At 36.6% G+C, this 24,432-nt stretch overlaps 14 non-coding genes and 1 pseudogene across 14 annotated transcripts; all 15 read right to left on the bottom strand.

Moving 5' to 3' along the window:
* Nucleotides 1-909: 909 nt before the first annotated feature.
* LOC114921682 (5S ribosomal RNA) lies at nucleotides 910-1,028 on the bottom strand. Its single transcript, XR_003809993.2, has one exon. It is a non-coding gene; the product is annotated as a 5S ribosomal RNA (ribosomal RNA).
* A 1,417-nt stretch (nucleotides 1,029-2,445) lies between these two features.
* Nucleotides 2,446-2,564, bottom strand: LOC114921683 (5S ribosomal RNA). The gene has a single exon (XR_003809994.1). It is a non-coding gene; the product is annotated as a 5S ribosomal RNA (ribosomal RNA).
* Nucleotides 2,565-3,963: 1,399 nt separating this feature from the next.
* LOC114921684 (5S ribosomal RNA) lies at nucleotides 3,964-4,082 on the bottom strand. The gene has a single exon (XR_003809995.1). It is a non-coding gene; the product is annotated as a 5S ribosomal RNA (ribosomal RNA).
* Nucleotides 4,083-5,488: 1,406 nt separating this feature from the next.
* Nucleotides 5,489-5,607, bottom strand: LOC114921685 (5S ribosomal RNA). Its single transcript, XR_003809996.1, has one exon. It is a non-coding gene; the product is annotated as a 5S ribosomal RNA (ribosomal RNA).
* A 1,405-nt stretch (nucleotides 5,608-7,012) lies between these two features.
* Nucleotides 7,013-7,131, bottom strand: LOC114921686 (5S ribosomal RNA). Its single transcript, XR_003809997.2, has one exon. It is a non-coding gene; the product is annotated as a 5S ribosomal RNA (ribosomal RNA).
* A 1,417-nt stretch (nucleotides 7,132-8,548) lies between these two features.
* On the bottom strand, nucleotides 8,549-8,667 carry LOC114921687 (5S ribosomal RNA). The gene has a single exon (XR_003809998.2). It is a non-coding gene; the product is annotated as a 5S ribosomal RNA (ribosomal RNA).
* A 1,405-nt stretch (nucleotides 8,668-10,072) lies between these two features.
* On the bottom strand, nucleotides 10,073-10,191 carry LOC114921688 (5S ribosomal RNA). The gene has a single exon (XR_003809999.2). It is a non-coding gene; the product is annotated as a 5S ribosomal RNA (ribosomal RNA).
* Nucleotides 10,192-11,608: 1,417 nt separating this feature from the next.
* On the bottom strand, nucleotides 11,609-11,727 carry LOC114921689 (5S ribosomal RNA). Its single transcript, XR_003810000.2, has one exon. It is a non-coding gene; the product is annotated as a 5S ribosomal RNA (ribosomal RNA).
* A 2,336-nt stretch (nucleotides 11,728-14,063) lies between these two features.
* LOC136182309 (5S ribosomal RNA) lies at nucleotides 14,064-14,182 on the bottom strand. Its single transcript, XR_010668627.1, has one exon. It is a non-coding gene; the product is annotated as a 5S ribosomal RNA (ribosomal RNA).
* Nucleotides 14,183-15,605: 1,423 nt separating this feature from the next.
* Nucleotides 15,606-15,714, bottom strand: LOC136181848 (5S ribosomal RNA; annotated as a pseudogene).
* A 1,405-nt stretch (nucleotides 15,715-17,119) lies between these two features.
* LOC136182308 (5S ribosomal RNA) lies at nucleotides 17,120-17,238 on the bottom strand. The gene has a single exon (XR_010668626.1). It is a non-coding gene; the product is annotated as a 5S ribosomal RNA (ribosomal RNA).
* A 1,417-nt stretch (nucleotides 17,239-18,655) lies between these two features.
* Nucleotides 18,656-18,774, bottom strand: LOC136182307 (5S ribosomal RNA). Its single transcript, XR_010668625.1, has one exon. It is a non-coding gene; the product is annotated as a 5S ribosomal RNA (ribosomal RNA).
* A 1,417-nt stretch (nucleotides 18,775-20,191) lies between these two features.
* On the bottom strand, nucleotides 20,192-20,310 carry LOC136181364 (5S ribosomal RNA). The gene has a single exon (XR_010667713.1). It is a non-coding gene; the product is annotated as a 5S ribosomal RNA (ribosomal RNA).
* Nucleotides 20,311-21,716: 1,406 nt separating this feature from the next.
* Nucleotides 21,717-21,835, bottom strand: LOC136181374 (5S ribosomal RNA). The gene has a single exon (XR_010667723.1). It is a non-coding gene; the product is annotated as a 5S ribosomal RNA (ribosomal RNA).
* Nucleotides 21,836-23,252: 1,417 nt separating this feature from the next.
* On the bottom strand, nucleotides 23,253-23,371 carry LOC136181699 (5S ribosomal RNA). Its single transcript, XR_010668046.1, has one exon. It is a non-coding gene; the product is annotated as a 5S ribosomal RNA (ribosomal RNA).
* Nucleotides 23,372-24,432: the final 1,061 nt, after the last annotated feature.

Raw genomic sequence — 24,432 nt, 5'->3', positions numbered from 1 at the left:
TATAGCATATATAGGGACTGATTGTAATAATTATGAATTTTCATATAATTAGTAAGTGTTCCTTTGTGATTCCTAATGGAGGATTGTTTTTTTAATGATTAGTTACAATGGAGAATGTGAGGGGATCAAATATGTATGCCCCACAGGGTTATGATTTCTACATGAAACATTGCAATGGCTGATTTATTCATTTGTCATTCAAGATTACCTCAAAACAAGTAAGTGGTGATAAAAACATAATTTCGAGTTGTCCCTTGTATCTTAATCAATCACTGCTTAGGCTACTATAATAATCCTAAATCTTGTGTGCCTTAATGCAACATTTAAACTTATTTCTGCTGTTCACTGTTCACAAGTTTGCAGGATTGAAAACCTTAATAAATCCACAGTAAAAGTGACGATGCGAAATGGTCAACTTCTGAAAAATCGTCAATTGATTGATAAGTAAGCATCACTTGTTTGCAGGTTTTTTTTAAATTCAATCTTAATAGTAATCATTTATAATAATTCCTGATTTGGTGTAAATGTTTATTATTGATGTGAAAACATTTATAATGATGGTGAATATTTCCAGTTGAATCAAATGTATAATATGGCTACCAGAGTGTTGTGGGGAAGTAAAGAGTAACCTAAGTACAAGTAATTAAAATATGTTAATGCAGTAGTCCTTACTTAAGTAGGCTACATGTACTTTTTGAATGTAAAACTGAACTTTGAAAACAGCCTCCAGAGAGCGTAATATGTATTAATACTCACTGAAAACATTGATGAAAATTGCAACAACAAAAAAAAAAGAGAGGACAGACTGCCAAATAAAATCATGTTTCATTTTCCACTGGCCTGTTTCTCTCAGTCCTTTCTCCACTAGTGAGGCAACAGCGCCCTCTTCTGGCTAAAGGAGGTATTAAAAGCTTACAGCACCTGGTATTCCCAGGCGGTCTCCCATCCAAGTACTAACCAGGCCCGACCCTGCTTAGCTTCCGAGATCAGACGAGATCGGGCGTGTTCAGGGTGGTATGGCCGTAAGCGAATAAACAGGTTGTTAAAGGGTTATTTATACATACTTAGGTTTAAAGTAACACCTCGCCAAAATTAGAGCAAGTGACTATGACCTAGTTGATTTTATTACTTTTCTACTCAAACGTGTGGGCCTATGGATAGACTTACACTTAATCTTACTAGATTCAGCAATACTTTGACGCTGGGAGTTAACTAAAGACTTGCAGCTTGTTTTTAAGACTTGTTTCACGACTTGCGGGCAAACTGAACGTTCAAACGTCTGATAAACACATTGAACAAACCGATTCCGTGAAGATTAACTTCCCTCTTTCAAAACTGGCCTGGTTAGTACTTGGATGGGAGACCGCCTGGGAATCCCAGGTGCTGTAAGCTTTTAATACCTGCTTCAGCCAGCAGGGGGCGCTGTAACCTCCTGCTATGCACTGCAGTTCTTTTTTTATTTGTCTATCATTGCTTCTACTTTCCTACAAAGTAGCTTACACTGAATTTTGATTGGGGATCATCTATAGCATATATAGGGACTGATTGTAATAATTATGAATTTTCATATAATTAGTAAGTGTTCCTTTGTGATTCCTAATGGAGGATTGTTTTTTTTAATGATTAGTTACAATGGAGAATGTGAGGGGATCAAATATGTATGCCCCACAGGGTTATGATTTCTACATGAAACATTGCAATGGCTGATTTATTCATTTGTCATTCAAGATTACCTCAAAACAAGTAAGTGGTGATAAAAACATAATTTCGAGTTGTCCCTTATATCTTAATCAATCACTGCTTAGGCTACTATAATAATCCTAAATCTTGTGTGCCTTAATGCAACATTTAAACTTATTTCTGCTGTTCACTGTTCACAAGTTTGCAGTATTGAAAACCTTAATAAATCCACAGTAAAAGTGACGATGCAAAATGGTCAACTTCTGAAAAATCGTCAATTGATTCTGAAAAAATATTGATTGATAAGTAAGCATCACTTGTTTGCAGGTTTTTTTTAAATTCAATCTTAATAGTAATCATTTATAATAATTCCTGATTTGGTGTAAATGTTTATTATTGATGTGAAAACATTTATAATGATGGTGAATATTTCCAGTTGAATCAAATGTATAATATGGCTACCAGAGTGTTGTGGGGAAGTAAAGAGTAACCTAAGTACAAGTAATTAAAATATGTTAATGCAGTAGTCCTTACGTAAGTAGGCTACATGTACTTTTTGAATGTAAAACTGAACTTTGAAAACAGCCTCCAGAGAGCGTAATATGTATTAATACTCACTGAAAACATTGATGAAAATTGCAACAAAAAAAAAGAGGACAGACTGCCAAATAAAATCATGTTTCATTTTCCACTGGCCTGTTTCTCTCAGTCCTTTCTCCACTAGTGAGGCAACAGCGCCCTCTTCTGGCTAAAGGAGGTATTAAAAGCTTACAGCACCTGGTATTCCCAGGCGGTCTCCCATCCAAGTACTAACCAGGCCCGACCCTGCTTAGCTTCCGAGATCGGACGAGATCGGGCGTGTTCAGGGTGGTATGGCCGTAAGCAAATGAACAGGTTGTTAAAGGGTTATTTATACATACTTAGGTTTAAAGTAACACCTCGCCAAAATTAGAGCAAGTGACTATGACCTAGTTGATTTTATTACTTTTCTACTCAAACGTGTGGGCCTATGGATAGACTTACACTTAATCTTACTAGATTCAGCAATACTTTGACGCTGGGAGTTAACTAAAGACTTGCAGCTTGTTTTTAAGACTTGTTTCACGACTTGCGGGCAAACTGAACGTTCAAACGTCTGATAAACACATTGAACAAACCGATTCCGTGAAGATTAACTTCCCTCTTTCAAAACTGGCCTGGTTAGTACTTGGATGGGAGACCGCCTGGGAATCCCAGGTGCTGTAAGCTTTTAATACCTGCTTCAGCCAGCAGGGGACGCTGTAACCTCCTGCTATGCACTGCAGTTCTTTTTTTATTTGTCTATCATTGCTTCTACTTTCCTACAAAGTAGCTTACACTGAATTTTGATTGGGGATCATCTATAGCATATATAGGGACTGATTGTAATAATTATGAATTTTCATATAATTAGTAAGTGTTCCTTTGTGATTCCTAATGGAGGATTGTTTTTTTAATGATTAGTTACAATGGAGAATGTGAGGGGATCAAATATGTATGCCCCACAGGGTTATGATTTCTACATGAAACATTGCAATGGCTGATTTATTCATTTGTCATTCAAGATTACCTCAAAACAAGTAAGTGGTGATAAAAACATAATTTCGAGTTGTCCCTTGTATCTTAATCAATCACTGCTTAGGCTACTATAATAATCCTAAATCTTGTGTGCCTTAATGCAACATTTAAACTTATTTCTGCTGTTCACTGTTCACAAGTTTGCAGGATTGAAAACCTTAATAAATCCACAGTAAAAGTGACGATGCGAAATGGTCAACTTCTGAAAAATCGTCAATTGATTGATAAGTAAGCATCACTTGTTTGCAGGTTTTTTTTTAATTCAATCTTAATAGTAATCATTTATAATAATTCCTGATTTGGTGTAAATGTTTATTATTGATGTGAAAACATTTATAATGATGGTGAATATTTCCAGTTGAATCAAATGTATAATATGGCTACCAGAGTGTTGTGGGGAAGTAAAGAGTAACCTAAGTACAAGTAATTAAAATATGTTAATGCAGTAGTCCTTACGTAAGTAGGCTACATGTACTTTTTGAATGTAAAACTGAACTTTGAAAACAGCCTCCAGAGAGCGTAATATGTATTAATACTCACTGAAAACATTGATGAAAATTGCAACAAAAAAAAAGAGGACAGACTGCCAAATAAAATCATGTTTCATTTTCCACTGGCCTGTTTCTCTCAGTCCTTTCTCCACTAGTGAGGCAACAGCGCCCTCTTCTGGCTAAAGGAGGTATTAAAAGCTTACAGCACCTGGTATTCCCAGGCGGTCTCCCATCCAAGTACTAACCAGGCCCGACCCTGCTTAGCTTCCGAGATCGGACGAGATCGGGCGTGTTCAGGGTGGTATGGCCGTAAGCAAATGAACAGGTTGTTAAAGGGTTATTTATACATACTTAGGTTTAAAGTAACACCTCGCCAAAATTAGAGCAAGTGACTATGACCTAGTTGATTTTATTACTTTTCTACTCAAACGTGTGGGCCTATGGATAGACTTACACTTAATCTTACTAGATTCAGCAATACTTTGACGCTGGGAGTTAACTAAAGACTTGCAGCTTGTTTTTAAGACTTGTTTCACGACTTGCGGGCAAACTGAACGTTCAAACGTCTGATAAACACATTGAACAAACCGATTCCGTGAAGATTAACTTCCCTCTTTCAAAACTGGCCTGGTTAGTACTTGGATGGGAGACCGCCTGGGAATCCCAGGTGCTGTAAGCTTTTAATACCTGCTTCAGCCAGCAGGGGACGCTGTAACCTCCTGCTATGCACTGCAGTTCTTTTTTTATTTGTCTATCATTGCTTCTACTTTCCTACAAAGTAGCTTACACTGAATTTTGATTGGGGATCATCTATAGCATATATAGGGACTGATTGTAATAATTATGAATTTTCATATAATTAGTAAGTGTTCCTTTGTGATTCCTAATGGAGGATTGTTTTTTTAATGATTAGTTACAATGGAGAATGTGAGGGGATCAAATATGTATGCCCCACAGGGTTATGATTTCTACATGAAACATTGCAATGGCTGATTTATTCATTTGTCATTCAAGATTACCTCAAAACAAGTAAGTGGTGATAAAAACATAATTTCGAGTTGTCCCTTGTATCTTAATCAATCACTGCTTAGGCTACTATAATAATCCTAAATCTTGTGTGCCTTAATGCAACATTTAAACTTATTTCTGCTGTTCACTGTTCACAAGTTTGCAGGATTGAAAACCTTAATAAATCCACAGTAAAAGTGACGATGCGAAATGGTCAACTTCTGAAAAATCGTCAATTGATTGATAAGTAAGCATCACTTGTTTGCAGGTTTTTTTTAAATTCAATCTTAATAGTAATCATTTATAATAATTCCTGATTTGGTGTAAATGTTTATTATTGATGTGAAAACATTTATAATGATGGTGAATATTTCCAGTTGAATCAAATGTATAATATGGCTACCAGAGTGTTGTGGGGAAGTAAAGAGTAACCTAAGTACAAGTAATTAAAATATGTTAATGCAGTAGTCCTTACTTAAGTAGGCTACATGTACTTTTTGAATGTAAAACTGAACTTTGAAAACAGCCTCCAGAGAGCGTAATATGTATTAATACTCACTGAAAACATTGATGAAAATTGCAACAACAACAAAAAAAAGAGAGGACAGACTGCCAAATAAAATCATGTTTCATTTTCCACTGGCCTGTTTCTCTCAGTCCTTTCTCCACTAGTGAGGCAACAGCGCCCTCTTCTGGCTAAAGGAGGTATTAAAAGCTTACAGCACCTGGTATTCCCAGGCGGTCTCCCATCCAAGTACTAACCAGGCCCGACCCTGCTTAGCTTCCGAGATCGGACGAGATCGGGCGTGTTCAGGGTGGTATGGCCGTAAGCGAATGAACAGGTTGTTAAAGGGTTATTTATACATACTTAGGTTTAAAGTAACACCTCGCCAAAATTAGAGCAAGTGACTATGACCTAGTTGATTTTATTACTTTTCTACTCAAACGTGTGGGCCTATGGATAGACTTACACTTAATCTTACTAGATTCAGCAATACTTTGACGCTGGGAGTTAACTAAAGACTTGCAGCTTGTTTTTAAGACTTGTTTCACGACTTGCGGGCAAACTGAACGTTCAAACGTCTGATAAACACATTGAACAAACCGATTCCGTGAAGATTAACTTCCCTCTTTCAAAACTGGCCTGGTTAGTACTTGGATGGGAGACCGCCTGGGAATCCCAGGTGCTGTAAGCTTTTAATACCTGCTTCAGCCAGCAGGGGACGCTGTAACCTCCTGCTATGCACTGCAGTTCTTTTTTTATTTGTCTATCATTGCTTCTACTTTCCTACAAAGTAGCTTACACTGAATTTTGATTGGGGATCATCTATAGCATATATAGGGACTGATTGTAATAATTATGAATTTTCATATAATTAGTAAGTGTTCCTTTGTGATTCCTAATGGAGGATTGTTTTTTTAATGATTAGTTACAATGGAGAATGTGAGGGGATCAAATATGTATGCCCCACAGGGTTATGATTTCTACATGAAACATTGCAATGGCTGATTTATTCATTTGTCATTCAAGATTACCTCAAAACAAGTAAGTGGTGATAAAAACATAATTTCGAGTTGTCCCTTGTATCTTAATCAATCACTGCTTAGGCTACTATAATAATCCTAAATCTTGTGTGCCTTAATGCAACATTTAAACTTATTTCTGCTGTTCACTGTTCACAAGTTTGCAGGATTGAAAACCTTAATAAATCCACAGTAAAAGTGACGATGCAAAATGGTCAACTTCTGAAAAATCGTCAATTGATTGATAAGTAAGCATCACTTGTTTGCAGGTTTTTTTTAAATTCAATCTTAATAGTAATCATTTATAATAATTCCTGATTTGGTGTAAATGTTTATTATTGATGTGAAAACATTTATAATGATGGTGAATATTTCCAGTTGAATCAAATGTATAATATGGCTACCAGAGTGTTGTGGGGAAGTAAAGAGTAACCTAAGTACAAGTAATTAAAATATGTTAATGCAGTAGTCCTTACTTAAGTAGGCTACATGTACTTTTTGAATGTAAAACTGAACTTTGAAAACAGCCTCCAGAGAGCGTAATATGTATTAATACTCACTGAAAACATTGATGAAAATTGCAACAACAAAAAAAAAAGAGAGGACAGACTGCCAAATAAAATCATGTTTCATTTTCCACTGGCCTGTTTCTCTCAGTCCTTTCTCCACTAGTGAGGCAACAGCGCCCTCTTCTGGCTAAAGGAGGTATTAAAAGCTTACAGCACCTGGTATTCCCAGGCGGTCTCCCATCCAAGTACTAACCAGGCCCGACCCTGCTTAGCTTCCAAGATCGGACGAGATCGGGCGTGTTCAGGGTGGTATGGCCGTAAGCGAATAAACAGGTTGTTAAAGGGTTATTTATACATACTTAGGTTTAAAGTAACACCTCGCCAAAATTAGAGCAAGTGACTATGACCTAGTTGATTTTATTACTTTTCTACTCAAACGTGTGGGCCTATGGATAGACTTACACTTAATCTTACTAGATTCAGCAATACTTTGACGCTGGGAGTTAACTAAAGACTTGCAGCTTGTTTTTAAGACTTGTTTCACGACTTGCGGGCAAACTGAACGTTCAAACGTCTGATAAACACATTGAACAAACCGATTCCGTGAAGATTAACTTCCCTCTTTCAAAACTGGCCTGGTTAGTACTTGGATGGGAGACCGCCTGGGAATCCCAGGTGCTGTAAACTTTTAATACCTGCTTCAGCCAGCAGGGGGCGCTGTAACCTCCTGCTATGCACTGCAGTTCTTTTTTTATTTGTCTATCATTGCTTCTACTTTCCTACAAAGTAGCTTACACTGAATTTTGATTGGGGATCATCTATAGCATATATAGGGACTGATTGTAATAATTATGAATTTTCATATAATTAGTAAGTGTTCCTTTGTGATTCCTAATGGAGGATTGTTTTTTTTAATGATTAGTTACAATGGAGAATGTGAGGGGATCAAATATGTATGCCCCACAGGGTTATGATTTCTACATGAAACATTGCAATGGCTGATTTATTCATTTGTCATTCAAGATTACCTCAAAACAAGTAAGTGGTGATAAAAACATAATTTCGAGTTGTCCCTTATATCTTAATCAATCACTGCTTAGGCTACTATAATAATCCTAAATCTTGTGTGCCTTAATGCAACATTTAAACTTATTTCTGCTGTTCACTGTTCACAAGTTTGCAGTATTGAAAACCTTAATAAATCCACAGTAAAAGTGACGATGCAAAATGGTCAACTTCTGAAAAATCGTCAATTGATTCTGAAAAAATATTGATTGATAAGTAAGCATCACTTGTTTGCAGGTTTTTTTTAAATTCAATCTTAATAGTAATCATTTATAATAATTCCTGATTTGGTGTAAATGTTTATTATTGATGTGAAAACATTTATAATGATGGTGAATATTTCCAGTTGAATCAAATGTATAATATGGCTACCAGAGTGTTGTGGGGAAGTAAAGAGTAACCTAAGTACAAGTAATTAAAATATGTTAATGCAGTAGTCCTTACGTAAGTAGGCTACATGTACTTTTTGAATGTAAAACTGAACTTTGAAAACAGCCTCCAGAGAGCGTAATATGTATTAATACTCACTGAAAACATTGATGAAAATTGCAACAAAAAAAAAGAGGACAGACTGCCAAATAAAATCATGTTTCATTTTCCACTGGCCTGTTTCTCTCAGTCCTTTCTCCACTAGTGAGGCAACAGCGCCCTCTTCTGGCTAAAGGAGGTATTAAAAGCTTACAGCACCTGGTATTCCCAGGCGGTCTCCCATCCAAGTACTAACCAGGCCTGACCCTGCTTAGCTTCCGAGATCGGACGAGATCGGGCGTGTTCAGGGTGGTATGGCCGTAAGCAAATGGACAGGTTGTTAAAGGGTTATTTATACATACTTAGGTTTAAAGTAACACCTCGCCAAAATTAGAGCAAGTGACTATGACCTAGTTGATTTTATTACTTTTCTACTCAAACGTGTGGGCCTATGGATAGACTTACACTTAATCTTACTAGATTCAGCAATACTTTGACGCTGGGAGTTAACTAAAGACTTGCAGCTTGTTTTTAAGACTTGTTTCACGACTTGCGGGCAAACTGAACGTTCAAACGTCTGATAAACACATTGAACAAACCGATTCCGTGAAGATTAACTTCCCTCTTTCAAAACTGGCCTGGTTAGTACTTGGATGGGAGACCGCCTGGGAATCCCAGGTGCTGTAAGCTTTTAATACCTGCTTCAGCCAGCAGGGGACGCTGTAACCTCCTGCTATGCACTGCAGTTCTTTTTTTATTTGTCTATCATTGCTTCTACTTTCCTACAAAGTAGCTTACACTGAATTTTGATTGGGGATCATCTATAGCATATATAGGGACTGATTGTAATAATTATGAATTTTCATATAATTAGTAAGTGTTCCTTTGTGATTCCTAATGGAGGATTGTTTTTTTAATGATTAGTTACAATGGAGAATGTGAGGGGATCAAATATGTATGCCCCACAGGGTTATGATTTCTACATGAAACATTGCAATGGCTGATTTATTCATTTGTCATTCAAGATTACCTCAAAACAAGTAAGTGGTGATAAAAACATAATTTCGAGTTGTCCCTTGTATCTTAATCAATCACTGCTTAGGCTACTATAATAATCCTAAATCTTGTGTGCCTTAATGCAACATTTAAACTTATTTCTGCTGTTCACTGTTCACAAGTTTGCAGGATTGAAAACCTTAATAAATCCACAGTAAAAGTGACGATGCGAAATGGTCAACTTCTGAAAAATCGTCAATTGATTGATAAGTAAGCATCACTTGTTTGCAGGTTTTTTTTAAATTCAATCTTAATAGTAATCATTTATAATAATTCCTGATTTGGTGTAAATGTTTATTATTGATGTGAAAACATTTATAATGATGGTGAATATTTCCAGTTGAATCAAATGTATAATATGGCTACCAGAGTGTTGTGGGGAAGTAAAGAGTAACCTAAGTACAAGTAATTAAAATATGTTAATGCAGTAGTCCTTACTTAAGTAGGCTACATGTACTTTTTGAATGTAAAACTGAACTTTGAAAACAGCCTCCAGAGAGCGTAATATGTATTAATACTCACTGAAAACATTGATGAAAATTGCAACAACAAAAAAAAAAGAGAGGACAGACTGCCAAATAAAATCATGTTTCATTTTCCACTGGCCTGTTTCTCTCAGTCCTTTCTCCACTAGTGAGGCAACAGCGCCCTCTTCTGGCTAAAGGAGGTATTAAAAGCTTACAGCACTTGGTATTCCCAGGCGGTCTCCCATCCAAGTACTAACCAGGCCCGACCCTGCTTAGCTTCCAAGATCGGACGAGATCGGGCGTGTTCAGGGTGGTATGGCCGTAAGCGAATAAACAGGTTGTTAAAGGGTTATTTATACATACTTAGGTTTAAAGTAACACCTCGCCAAAATTAGAGCAAGTGACTATGACCTAGTTGATTTTATTACTTTTCTACTCAAACGTGTGGGCCTATGGATAGACTTACACTTAATCTTACTAGATTCAGCAATACTTTGACGCTGGGAGTTAACTAAAGACTTGCAGCTTGTTTTTAAGACTTGTTTCACGACTTGCGGGCAAACTGAACGTTCAAACGTCTGATAAACACATTGAACAAACCGATTCCGTGAAGATTAACTTCCCTCTTTCAAAACTGGCCTGGTTAGTACTTGGATGGGAGACCGCCTGGGAATCCCAGGTGCTGTAAACTTTTAATACCTGCTTCAGCCAGCAGGGGGCGCTGTAACCTCCTGCTATGCACTGCAGTTCTTTTTTTATTTGTCTATCATTGCTTCTACTTTCCTACAAAGTAGCTTACACTGAATTTTGATTGGGGATCATCTATAGCATATATAGGGACTGATTGTAATAATTATGAATTTTCATATAATTAGTAAGTGTTCCTTTGTGATTCCTAATGGAGGATTGTTTTTTTTAATGATTAGTTACAATGGAGAATGTGAGGGGATCAAATATGTATGCCCCACAGGGTTATGATTTCTACATGAAACATTGCAATGGCTGATTTATTCATTTGTCATTCAAGATTACCTCAAAACAAGTAAGTGGTGATAAAAACATAATTTCGAGTTGTCCCTTATATCTTAATCAATCACTGCTTAGGCTACTATAATAATCCTAAATCTTGTGTGCCTTAATGCAACATTTAAACTTATTTCTGCTGTTCACTGTTCACAAGTTTGCAGTATTGAAAACCTTAATAAATCCACAGTAAAAGTGACGATGCAAAATGGTCAACTTCTGAAAAATCGTCAATTGATTCTGAAAAAATATTGATTGATAAGTAAGCATCACTTGTTTGCAGGTTTTTTTTAAATTCAATCTTAATAGTAATCATTTATAATAATTCCTGATTTGGTGTAAATGTTTATTATTGATGTGAAAACATTTATAATGATGGTGAATATTTCCAGTTGAATCAAATGTATAATATGGCTACCAGAGTGTTGTGGGGAAGTAAAGAGTAACCTAAGTACAAGTAATTAAAATATGTTAATGCAGTAGTCCTTACGTAAGTAGGCTACATGTACTTTTTGAATGTAAAACTGAACTTTGAAAACAGCCTCCAGAGAGCGTAATATGTATTAATACTCACTGAAAACATTGATGAAAATTGCAACAAAAAAAAAGAGGACAGACTGCCAAATAAAATCATGTTTCATTTTCCACTGGCCTGTTTCTCTCAGTCCTTTCTCCACTAGTGAGGCAACAGCGCCCTCTTCTGGCTAAAGGAGGTATTAAAAGCTTACAGCACCTGGTATTCCCAGGCGGTCTCCCATCCAAGTACTAACCAGGCCCGACCCTGCTTAGCTTCCGAGATCGGATGAGATCGGGCGTGTTCAGGGTGGTATGGCCGTAAGCAAATGGACAGGTTGTTAAAGGGTTATTTATACATACTTAGGTTTAAAGTAACACCTCGCCAAAATTAGAGCAAGTGACTATGACCTAGTTGATTTTATTACTTTTCTACTCAAACGTGTGGGCCTATGGATAGACTTACACTTAATCTTACTAGATTCAGCAATACTTTGACGCTGGGAGTTAACTAAAGACTTGCAGCTTGTTTTTAAGACTTGTTTCACGACTTGCGGGCAAACTGAACGTTCAAACGTCTGATAAACACATTGAACAAACCGATTCCGTGAAGATAAACTTCCCTCTTTCAAAACTGGCCTGGTTAGTACTTGGATGGGAGACCGCCTGGGAATCCCAGGTGCTGTAAGCTTTTAATACCTGCTTCAGCCAGCAGGGGACGCTGTAACCTCCTGCTATGCACTGCAGTTCTTTTTTTATTTGTCTATCATTGCTTCTACTTTCCTACAAAGTAGCTTACACTGAATTTTGATTGGGGATCATCTATAGCATATATAGGGACTGATTGTAATAATTATGAATTTTCATATAATTAGTAAGTGTTCCTTTGTGATTCCTAATGGAGGATTGTTTTTTTAATGATTAGTTACAATGGAGAATGTGAGGGGATCAAATATGTATGCCCCACAGGGTTATGATTTCTACATGAAACATTGCAATGGCTGATTTATTCATTTGTCATTCAAGATTACCTCAAAACAAGTAAGTGGTGATAAAAACATAATTTCGAGTTGTCCCTTGTATCTTAATCAATCACTGCTTAGGCTACTATAATAATCCTAAATCTTGTGTGCCTTAATGCAACATTTAAACTTATTTCTGCTGTTCACTGTTCACAAGTTTGCAGGATTGAAAACCTTAATAAATCCACAGTAAAAGTGACGACGCGAAATGGTCAACTTCTGAAAAATCGTCAATTGATTGATAAGTAAGCATCACTTGTTTGCAGGTTTTTTTTAAATTCAATCTTAATAGTGACTATGACCTAGTTGATTTTATTACTTTTCTACTCAAACGTGTGGGCCTATGGATAGACTTACACTTAATCTTACTAGATTCAGCAATACTTTGACGCTGGGAGTTAACTAAAGACTTGCAGCTTGTTTTTAAGACTTGTTTCACGACTTGCGGGCAAACTGAACGTTCAAACGTCTGATAAACACATTGAACAAACCGATTCCGTGAAGATTAACTTCCCTCTTTCAAAACTGGCCTGGTTAGTACTTGGATGGGAGACCGCCTGGGAATCCCAGGTGCTGTAAGCTTTTAATACCTGCTTCAGCCAGCAGGGGGCGCTGTAACCTCCTGCTATGCACTGCAGTTCTTTTTTTATTTGTCTATCATTGCTTCTACTTTCCTACAAAGTAGCTTACACTGAATTTTGATTGGGGATCATCTATAGCATATATAGGGACTGATTGTAATAATTATGAATTTTCATATAATTAGTAAGTGTTCCTTTGTGATTCCTAATGGAGGATTGTTTTTTTTAATGATTAGTTACAATGGAGAATGTGAGGGGATCAAATATGTATGCCCCACAGGGTTATGATTTCTACATGAAACATTGCAATGGCTGATTTATTCATTTGTCATTCAAGATTACCTCAAAACAAGTAAGTGGTGATAAAAACATAATTTCGAGTTGTCCCTTATATCTTAATCAATCACTGCTTAGGCTACTATAATAATCCTAAATCTTGTGTGCCTTAATGCAACATTTAAACTTATTTCTGCTGTTCACTGTTCACAAGTTTGCAGTATTGAAAACCTTAATAAATCCACAGTAAAAGTGACGATGCAAAATGGTCAACTTCTGAAAAATCGTCAATTGATTCTGAAAAAATATTGATTGATAAGTAAGCATCACTTGTTTGCAGGTTTTTTTTAAATTCAATCTTAATAGTAATCATTTATAATAATTCCTGATTTGGTGTAAATGTTTATTATTGATGTGAAAACATTTATAATGATGGTGAATATTTCCAGTTGAATCAAATGTATAATATGGCTACCAGAGTGTTGTGGGGAAGTAAAGAGTAACCTAAGTACAAGTAATTAAAATATGTTAATGCAGTAGTCCTTACTTAAGTAGGCTACATGTACTTTTTGAATGTAAAACTGAACTTTGAAAACAGCCTCCAGAGAGCGTAATATGTATTAATACTCACTGAAAACATTGATGAAAATTGCAACAACAAAAAAAAAAGAGAGGACAGACTGCCAAATAAAATCATGTTTCATTTTCCACTGGCCTGTTTCTCTCAGTCCTTTCTCCACTAGTGAGGCAACAGCGCCCTCTTCTGGCTAAAGGAGGTATTAAAAGCTTACAGCACCTGGTATTCCCAGGCGGTCTCCCATCCAAGTACTAACCAGGCCCGACCCTGCTTAGCTTCCGAGATCGGACGAGATCGGGCGTGTTCAGGGTGGTATGGCCGTAAGCGAATGAACAGGTTGTTAAAGGGTTATTTATACATACTTAGGTTTAAAGTAACACCTCGCCAAAATTAGAGCAAGTGACTATGACCTAGTTGATTTTATTACTTTTCTACTCAAACGTGTGGGCCTATGGATAGACTTACACTTAATCTTACTAGATTCAGCAATACTTTGACGCTGGGAGTTAACTAAAGACTTGCAGCTTGTTTTTAAGACTTGTTTCACGACTTGCGGGCAAACTGAACGTTCAAACGTCTGATAAACACATTGAACAAACCGATTCCGTGAAGATTAACTTCCCTCTTTCAAAACTGGCCTGGTTAGTACTTGGATGGGAGACCGCCTGGGAATCCCAGGTGCTGTAAGCTTTTAATACCTGCTTCAGCCAGCAGGGGGCGCTGTAACCTCCTGCTATGCACTGCAGTTCTTTTTTTATTTGTCTATCATTGCTTCTACTTTCCTACAAAGTAGCTTACACTGAATTTTGATTGGGGATCATCTATAGCATATATAGGGACTGATTGTAATAATTATGAATTTTCATATAATTAGTAAGTGTTCCTTTGTGATTCCTAATGGAGGATTGTTTTTTTTAATGATTAGTTACAATGGAGAATGTGAGGGGATCAAATATGTATGCCCCACAGGGTTATGATTTCTACATGAAACATTGCAATGGCTGATTTATTCATTTGTCATTCAAGATTACCTCAAAACAAGTAAGTGGTGATAAAAACATAATTTCGAGTTGTCCCTTATATCTTAATCAATCACTGCTTAGGCTACTATAATAATCCTAAATCTTGTGTGCCTTAATGCAACATTTAAACTTATTTCTGCTGTTCACTGTTCACAAGTTTGCAGTATTGAAAACCTTAATAAATCCACAGTAAAAGTGACGATGCAAAATGGTCAACTTCTGAAAAATCGTCAATTGATTCTGAAAAAATATTGATTGATAAGTAAGCATCACTTGTTTGCAGGTTTTTTTTAAATTCAATCTTAATAGTAATCATTTATAATAATTCCTGATTTGGTGTAAATGTTTATTATTGATGTGAAAACATTTATAATGATGGTGAATATTTCCAGTTGAATCAAATGTATAATATGGCTACCAGAGTGTTGTGGGGAAGTAAAGAGTAACCTAAGTACAAGTAATTAAAATATGTTAATGCAGTAGTCCTTACTTAAGTAGGCTACATGTACTTTTTGAATGTAAAACTGAACTTTGAAAACAGCCTCCAGAGAGCGTAATATGTATTAATACTCACTGAAAACATTGATGAAAATTGCAACAACAAAAAAAAAAGAGAGGACAGACTGCCAAATAAAATCATGTTTCATTTTCCACTGGCCTGTTTCTCTCAGTCCTTTCTCCACTAGTGAGGCAACAGCGCCCTCTTCTGGCTAAAGGAGGTATTAAAAGCTTACAGCACCTGGTATTCCCAGGCGGTCTCCCATCCAAGTACTAACCAGGCCCGACCCTGCTTAGCTTCCGAGATCGGGCGTGTTCAGGGTGGTATGGCCGTAAGCGAATAAACAGGTTGTTAAAGGGTTATTTATACATACTTAGGTTTAAAGTAACACCTCGCCAAAATTAGAGCAAGTGACTATGACCTAGTTGATTTTATTACTTTTCTACTCAAACGTGTGGGCCTATGGATAGACTTACACTTAATCTTACTAGATTCAGCAATACTTTGACGCTGGGAGTTAACTAAAGACTTGCAGCTTGTTTTTAAGACTTGTTTCACGACTTGCGGGCAAACTGAACGTTCAAACGTCTGATAAACACATTGAACAAACCGATTCCGTGAAGATTAACTTCCCTCTTTCAAAACTGGCCTGGTTAGTACTTGGATGGGAGACCGCCTGGGAATCCCAGGTGCTGTAAGCTTTTAATACCTGCTTCAGCCAGCAGGGGACGCTGTAACCTCCTGCTATGCACTGCAGTTCTTTTTTTATTTGTCTATCATTGCTTCTACTTTCCTACAAAGTAGCTTACACTGAATTTTGATTGGGGATCATCTATAGCATATATAGGGACTGATTGTAATAATTATGAATTTTCATATAATTAGTAAGTGTTCCTTTGTGATTCCTAATGGAGGATTGTTTTTTTAATGATTAGTTACAATGGAGAATGTGAGGGGATCAAATATGTATGCCCCACAGGGTTATGATTTCTACATGAAACATTGCAATGGCTGATTTATTCATTTGTCATTCAAGATTACCTCAAAACAAGTAAGTGGTGATAAAAACATAATTTCGAGTTGTCCCTTGTATCTTAATCAATCACTGCTTAGGCTACTATAATAATCCTAAATCTTGTGTGCCTTAATGCAACATTTAAACTTATTTCTGCTGTTCACTGTTCACAAGTTTGCAGGATTGAAAACCTTAATAAATCCACAGTAAAAGTGACGATGCGAAATGGTCAACTTCTGAAAAATCGTCAATTGATTGATAAGTAAGCATCACTTGTTTGCAGGTTTTTTTTAAATTCAATCTTAATAGTAATCATTTATAATAATTCCTGATTTGGTGTAAATGTTTATTATTGATGTGAAAACATTTATAATGATGGTGAATATTTCCAGTTGAATCAAATGTATAATATGGCTACCAGAGTGTTGTGGGGAAGTAAAGAGTAACCTAAGTACAAGTAATTAAAATATGTTAATGCAGTAGTCCTTACTTAAGTAGGCTACATGTACTTTTTGAATGTAAAACTGAACTTTGAAAACAGCCTCCAGAGAGCGTAATATGTATTAATACTCACTGAAAACATTGATGAAAATTGCAACAACAAAAAAAAAAGAGAGGACAGACTGCCAAATAAAATCATGTTTCATTTTCCACTGGCCTGTTTCTCTCAGTCCTTTCTCCACTAGTGAGGCAACAGCGCCCTCTTCTGGCTAAAGGAGGTATTAAAAGCTTACAGCACCTGGTATTCCCAGGCGGTCTCCCATCCAAGTACTAACCAGGCCCGACCCTGCTTAGCTTCCGAGATCGGACGAGATCGGGCGTGTTCAGGGTGGTATGGCCGTAAGCGAATGAACAGGTTGTTAAAGGGTTATTTATACATACTTAGGTTTAAAGTAACACCTCGCCAAAATTAGAGCAAGTGACTATGACCTAGTTGATTTTATTACTTTTCTACTCAAACGTGTGGGCCTATGGATAGACTTACACTTAATCTTACTAGATTCAGCAATACTTTGACGCTGGGAGTTAACTAAAGACTTGCAGCTTGTTTTTAAGACTTGTTTCACGACTTGCGGGCAAACTGAACGTTCAAACGTCTGATAAACACATTGAACAAACCGATTCCGTGAAGATTAACTTCCCTCTTTCAAAACTGGCCTGGTTAGTACTTGGATGGGAGACCGCCTGGGAATCCCAGGTGCTGTAAGCTTTTAATACCTGCTTCAGCCAGCAGGGGGCGCTGTAACCTCCTGCTATGCACTGCAGTTCTTTTTTTATTTGTCTATCATTGCTTCTACTTTCCTACAAAGTAGCTTACACTGAATTTTGATTGGGGATCATCTATAGCATATATAGGGACTGATTGTAATAATTATGAATTTTCATATAATTAGTAAGTGTTCCTTTGTGATTCCTAATGGAGGATTGTTTTTTTTAATGATTAGTTACAATGGAGAATGTGAGGGGATCAAATATGTATGCCCCACAGGGTTATGATTTCTACATGAAACATTGCAATGGCTGATTTATTCATTTGTCATTCAAGATTACCTCAAAACAAGTAAGTGGTGATAAAAACATAATTTCGAGTTGTCCCTTATATCTTAATCAATCACTGCTTAGGCTACTATAATAATCCTAAATCTTGTGTGCCTTAATGCAACATTTAAACTTATTTCTGCTGTTCACTGTTCACAAGTTTGCAGTATTGAAAACCTTAATAAATCCACAGTAAAAGTGACGATGCAAAATGGTCAACTTCTGAAAAATCGTCAATTGATTCTGAAAAAATATTGATTGATAAGTAAGCATCACTTGTTTGCAGGTTTTTTTTTAATTCAATCTTAATAGTAATCATTTATAATAATTCCTGATTTGGTGTAAATGTTTATTATTGATGTGAAAACATTTATAATGATGGTGAATATTTCCAGTTGAATCAAATGTATAATATGGCTACCAGAGTGTTGTGGGGAAGTAAAGAGTAACCTAAGTACAAGTAATTAAAATATGTTAATGCAGTAGTCCTTACGTAAGTAGGCTACATGTACTTTTTGAATGTAAAACTGAACTTTGAAAACAGCCTCCAGAGAGCGTAATATGTATTAATACTCACTGAAAACATTGATGAAAATTGCAACAAAAAAAAAGAGGACAGACTGCCAAATAAAATCATGTTTCATTTTCCACTGGCCTGTTTCTCTCAGTCCTTTCTCCACTAGTGAGGCAACAGCGCCCTCTTCTGGCTAAAGGAGGTATTAAAAGCTTACAGCACCTGGTATTCCCAGGCGGTCTCCCATCCAAGTACTAACCAGGCCCGACCCTGCTTAGCTTCCGAGATCGGACGAGATCGGGCGTGTTCAGGGTGGTATGGCCGTAAGCGAATGAACAGGTTGTTAAAGGGTTATTTATACATACTTAGGTTTAAAGTAACACCTCGCCAAAATTAGAGCAAGTGACTATGACCTAGTTGATTTTATTACTTTTCTACTCAAACGTGTGGGCCTATGGATAGACTTACACTTAATCTTACTAGATTCAGCAATACTTTGACGCTGGGAGTTAACTAAAGACTTGCAGCTTGTTTTTAAGACTTGTTTCACGACTTGCGGGCAAACTGAACGTTCAAACGTCTGATAAACACATTGAACAAACCGATTCCGTGAAGATTAACTTCCCTCTTTCAAAACTGGCCTGGTTAGTACTTGGATGGGAGACCGCCTGGGAATCCCAGGTGCTGTAAGCTTTTAATACCTGCTTCAGCCAGCAGGGGACGCTGTAACCTCCTGCTATGCACTGCAGTTCTTTTTTTATTTGTCTATCATTGCTTCTACTTTCCTACAAAGTAGCTTACACTGAATTTTGATTGGGGATCATCTATAGCATATATAGGGACTGATTGTAATAATTATGAATTTTCATATAATTAGTAAGTGTTCCTTTGTGATTCCTAATGGAGGATTGTTTTTTTTAATGATTAGTTACAATGGAGAATGTGAGGGGATCAAATATGTATGCCCCACAGGGTTATGATTTCTACATGAAACATTGCAATGGCTGATTTATTCATTTGTCATTCAAGATTACCTCAAAACAAGTAAGTGGTGATAAAAACATAATTTCGAGTTGTCCCTTATATCTTAATCAATCACTGCTTAGGCTACTATAATAATCCTAAATCTTGTGTGCCTTAATGCAACATTTAAACTTATTTCTGCTGTTCACTGTTCACAAGTTTGCAGTATTGAAAACCTTAATAAATCCACAGTAAAAGTGACGATGCAAAATGGTCAACTTCTGAAAAATCGTCAATTGATTCTGAAAAAATATTGATTGATAAGTAAGCATCACTTGTTTGCAGGTTTTTTTTAAATTCATTCTTAATAGTAATCATTTATAATAATTCCTGATTTGGTGTAAATGTTTATTATTGATGTGAAAACATTTATAATGATGGTGAATATTTCCAGTTGAATCAAATGTATAATATGGCTACCAGAGTGTTGTGGGGAAGTAAAGAGTAACCTAAGTACAAGTAATTAAAATATGTTAATGCAGTAGTCCTTACGTAAGTAGGCTACATGTACTTTTTGAATGTAAAACTGAACTTTGAAAACAGCCTCCAGAGAGCGTAATATGTATTAATACTCACTGAAAACATTGATGAAAATTGCAACAAAAAAAAAGAGGACAGACTGCCAAATAAAATCATGTTTCATTTTCCACTGGCCTGTTTCTCTCAGTCCTTTCTCCACTAGTGAGGCAACAGCGCCCTCTTCTGGCTAAAGGAGGTATTAAAAGCTTACAGCACCTGGTATTCCCAGGCGGTCTCCCATCCAAGTACTAACCAGGCCCGACCCTGCTTAGCTTCCGAGATCGGACGAGATCGGGGGTGTTCAGGGTGGTATGGCCGTAAGCGAAAGAACAGGTTGTTAAAGGGTTATTTATACATACTTAGGTTTAAAGTAACACCTCGCCAAAATTAGAGCAAGTGACTATGACCTAGTTGATTTTATTACTTTTCTACTCAAACGTGTGGGCCTATGGATAGACTTACACTTAATCTTACTAGATTCAGCAATACTTTGACGCTGGGAGTTAACTAAAGACTTGCAGCTTGTTTTTAAGACTTGTTTCACGACTTGCGGGCAAACTGAACGTTCAAACGTCTGATAAACACATTGAACAAACCGATTCCGTGAAGATTAACTTCCCTCTTTCAAAACTGGCCTGGTTAGTACTTGGATGGGAGACCGCCTGGGAATCCCAGGTGCTGTAAGCTTTTAATACCTGCTTCAGCCAGCAGGGGACGCTGTAACCTCCTGCTATGCACTGCAGTTCTTTTTTTATTTGTCTATCATTGCTTCTACTTTCCTACAAAGTAGCTTACACTGAATTTTGATTGGGGATCATCTATAGCATATATAGGGACTGATTGTAATAATTATGAATTTTCATATAATTAGTAAGTGTTCCTTTGTGATTCCTAATGGAGGATTGTTTTTTTTAATGATTAGTTACAATGGAGAATGTGAGGGGATCAAATATGTATGCCCCACAGGGTTATGATTTCTACATGAAACATTGCAATGGCTGATTTATTCATTTGTCATTCAAGATTACCTCAAAACAAGTAAGTGGTGATAAAAACATAATTTCGAGTTGTCCCTTGTATCTTAATCAATCACTGCTTAGGCTACTATAATAATCCTAAATCTTGTGTGCCTTAATGCAACATTTAAACTTATTTCTGCTGTTCACTGTTCACAAGTTTGCAGGATTGAAAACCTTAATAAATCCACAGTAAAAGTGACGATGCGAAATGGTCAACTTCTGAAAAATCGTCAATTGATTGATAAGTAAGCATCACTTGTTTGCAGGTTTTTTTAAAATTCAATCTTAATAGTAATCATTTATAATAATTCCTGATTTGGTGTAAATGTTTATTATTGATGTGAAAACATTTATAATGATGGTGAATATTTCCAGTTGAATCAAATGTATAATATGGCTACCAGAGTGTTGTGGGGAAGTAAAGAGTAACCTAAGTACAAGTAATTAAAATATGTTAATGCAGTAGTCCTTACTTAAGTAGGCTACATGTACTTTTTGAATGTAAAACTGAACTTTGAAAACAGCCTCCAGAGAGCGTAATATGTATTAATACTCACTGAAAACATTGATGAAAATTGCAACAACAAAAAAAAAAGAGAGGACAGACTGCCAAATAAAATCATGTTTCATTTTCCACTGGCCTGTTTCTCTCAGTCCTTTCTCCACTAGTGAGGCAACAGCGCCCTCTTCTGGCTAAAGGAGGTATTAAAAGCTTACAGCACCTGGTATTCCCAGGCGGTCTCCCATCCAAGTACTAACCAGGCCCGACCCTGCTTAGCTTCCGAGATCGGACGAGATCGGGCGTGTTCAGGGTGGTATGGCCGTAAACGAATGAACAGGTTGTTAAAGGGTTATTTATACATACTTAGGTTTAAAGTAACACCTCGCCAAAATTAGAGCAAGTGACTATGACCTAGTTGATTTTATTACTTTTCTACTCAAACGTGTGGGCCTATGGATAGACTTACACTTAATCTTACTAGATTCAGCAATACTTTGACGCTGGGAGTTAACTAAAGACTTGCAGCTTGTTTTTAAGACTTGTTTCACGACTTGCGGGCAAACTGAACGTTCAAACGTCTGATAAACACATTGAACAAACCGATTCCGTGAAGATTAACTTCCCTCTTTCAAAACTGGCCTGGTTAGTACTTGGATGGGAGACCGCCTGGGAATCCCAGGTGCTGTAAGCTTTTAATACCTGCTTCAGCCAGCAGGGGGCGCTGTAACCTCCTGCTATGCACTGCAGTTCTTTTTTTATTTGTCTATCATTGCTTCTACTTTCCTACAAAGTAGCTTACACTGAATTTTGATTGGGGATCATCTATAGCATATATAGGGACTGATTGTAATAATTATGAATTTTCATATAATTAGTAAGTGTTCCTTTGTGATTCCTAATGGAGGATTGTTTTTTTTAATGATTAGTTACAATGGAGAATGTGAGGGGATCAAATATGTATGCCCCACAGGGTTATGATTTCTACATGAAACATTGCAATGGCTGATTTATTCATTTGTCATTCAAGATTACCTCAAAACAAGTAAGTGGTGATAAAAACATAATTTCGAGTTGTCCCTTATATCTTAATCAATCACTGCTTAGGCTACTATAATAATCCTAAATCTTGTGTGCCTTAATGCAACATTTAAACTTATTTCTGCTGTTCACTGTTCACAAGTTTGCAGTATTGAAAACCTTAATAAATCCACAGTAAAAGTGACGATGCAAAATGGTCAACTTCTGAAAAATCGTCAATTGATTCTGAAAAAATATTGATTGATAAGTAAGCATCACTTGTTTGCAGGTTTTTTTTAAATTCAATCTTAATAGTAATCATTTATAATAATTCCTGATTTGGTGTAAATGTTTATTATTGATGTGAAAACATTTATAATGATGGTGAATATTTCCAGTTGAATCAAATGTATAATATGGCTACCAGAGTGTTGTGGGGAAGTAAAGAGTAACCTAAGTACAAGTAATTAAAATATGTTAATGCAGTAGTCCTTACGTAAGTAGGCTACATGTACTTTTTGAATGTAAAACTGAACTTTGAAAACAGCCTCCAGAGAGCGTAATATGTATTAATACTCACTGAAAACATTGATGAAAATTGCAACAAAAAAAAAGAGGACAGACTGCCAAATAAAATCATGTTTCATTTTCCACTGGCCTGTTTCTCTCAGTCCTTTCTCCACTAGTGAGGCAACAGCGCCCTCTTCTGGCTAAAGGAGGTATTAAAAGCTTACAGCACCTGGTATTCCCAGGCGGTCTCCCATCCAAGTACTAACCAGGCCCGACCCTGCTTAGCTTCCGAGATCGGACGAGATTGGGCGTGTTCAGGGTGGTATGGCCGTAAGCGAAAGAACAGGTTGTTAAAGGGTTATTTATACATACTTAGGTTTAAAGTAACACCTCGCCAAAATTAGAGCAAGTGACTATGACCTAGTTGATTTTATTACTTTTCTACTCAAACGTGTGGGCCTATGGATAGACTTACACTTAATCTTACTAGATTCAGCAATACTTTGACGCTGGGAGTTAACTAAAGACTTGCAGCTTGTTTTTAAGACTTGTTTCACGACTTGCGGGCAAACTGAACGTTCAAACGTCTGATAAACACATTGAACAAACCGATTCCGTGAAGATTAACTTCCCTCTTTCCAAACTGGCCTGGTTAGTACTTGGATGGGAGACCGCCTGGGAATCCCAGGTGCTGTAAGCTTTTAATACCTGCTTCAGCCAGCAGGGGGCGCTGTAACCTCCTGCTATGCACTGCAGTTCTTTTTTTATTTGTCTATCATTGCTTCTACTTTCCTACAAAGTAGCTTACACTGAATTTTGATTGGGGATCATCTATAGCATATATAGGGACTGATTGTAATAATTATGAATTTTCATATAATTAGTAAGTGTTCCTTTGTGATTCCTAATGGAGGATTGTTTTTTTTAATGATTAGTTACAATGGAGAATGTGAGGGGATCAAATATGTATGCCCCACAGGGTTATGATTTCTACATGAAACATTGCAATGGCTGATTTATTCATTTGTCATTCAAGATTACCTCAAAACAAGTAAGTGGTGATAAAAACATAATTTCGAGTTGTCCCTTATATCTTAATCAATCACTGCTTAGGCTACTATAATAATCCTAAATCTTGTGTGCCTTAATGCAACATTTAAACTTATTTCTGCTGTTCACTGTTCACAAGTTTGCAGTATTGAAAACCTTAATAAATCCACAGTAAAAGTGACGATGCAAAATGGTCAACTTCTGAAAAATCGTCAATTGATTCTGAAAAAATATTGATTGATAAGTAAGCATCACTTGTTTGCAGGTTTTTTTTAAATTCATTCTTAATAGTAATCATTTATAATAATTCCTGATTTGGTGTAAATGTTTATTATTGATGTGAAAAC

Source organism: Labrus bergylta, chromosome 13 (genome assembly GCF_963930695.1).
Source record: "Labrus bergylta chromosome 13, fLabBer1.1, whole genome shotgun sequence".
NCBI lineage: Eukaryota > Metazoa > Chordata > Actinopteri > Labriformes > Labridae > Labrus > Labrus bergylta.
This window is presented reverse-complemented; position numbering and strand designations above follow the sequence as displayed.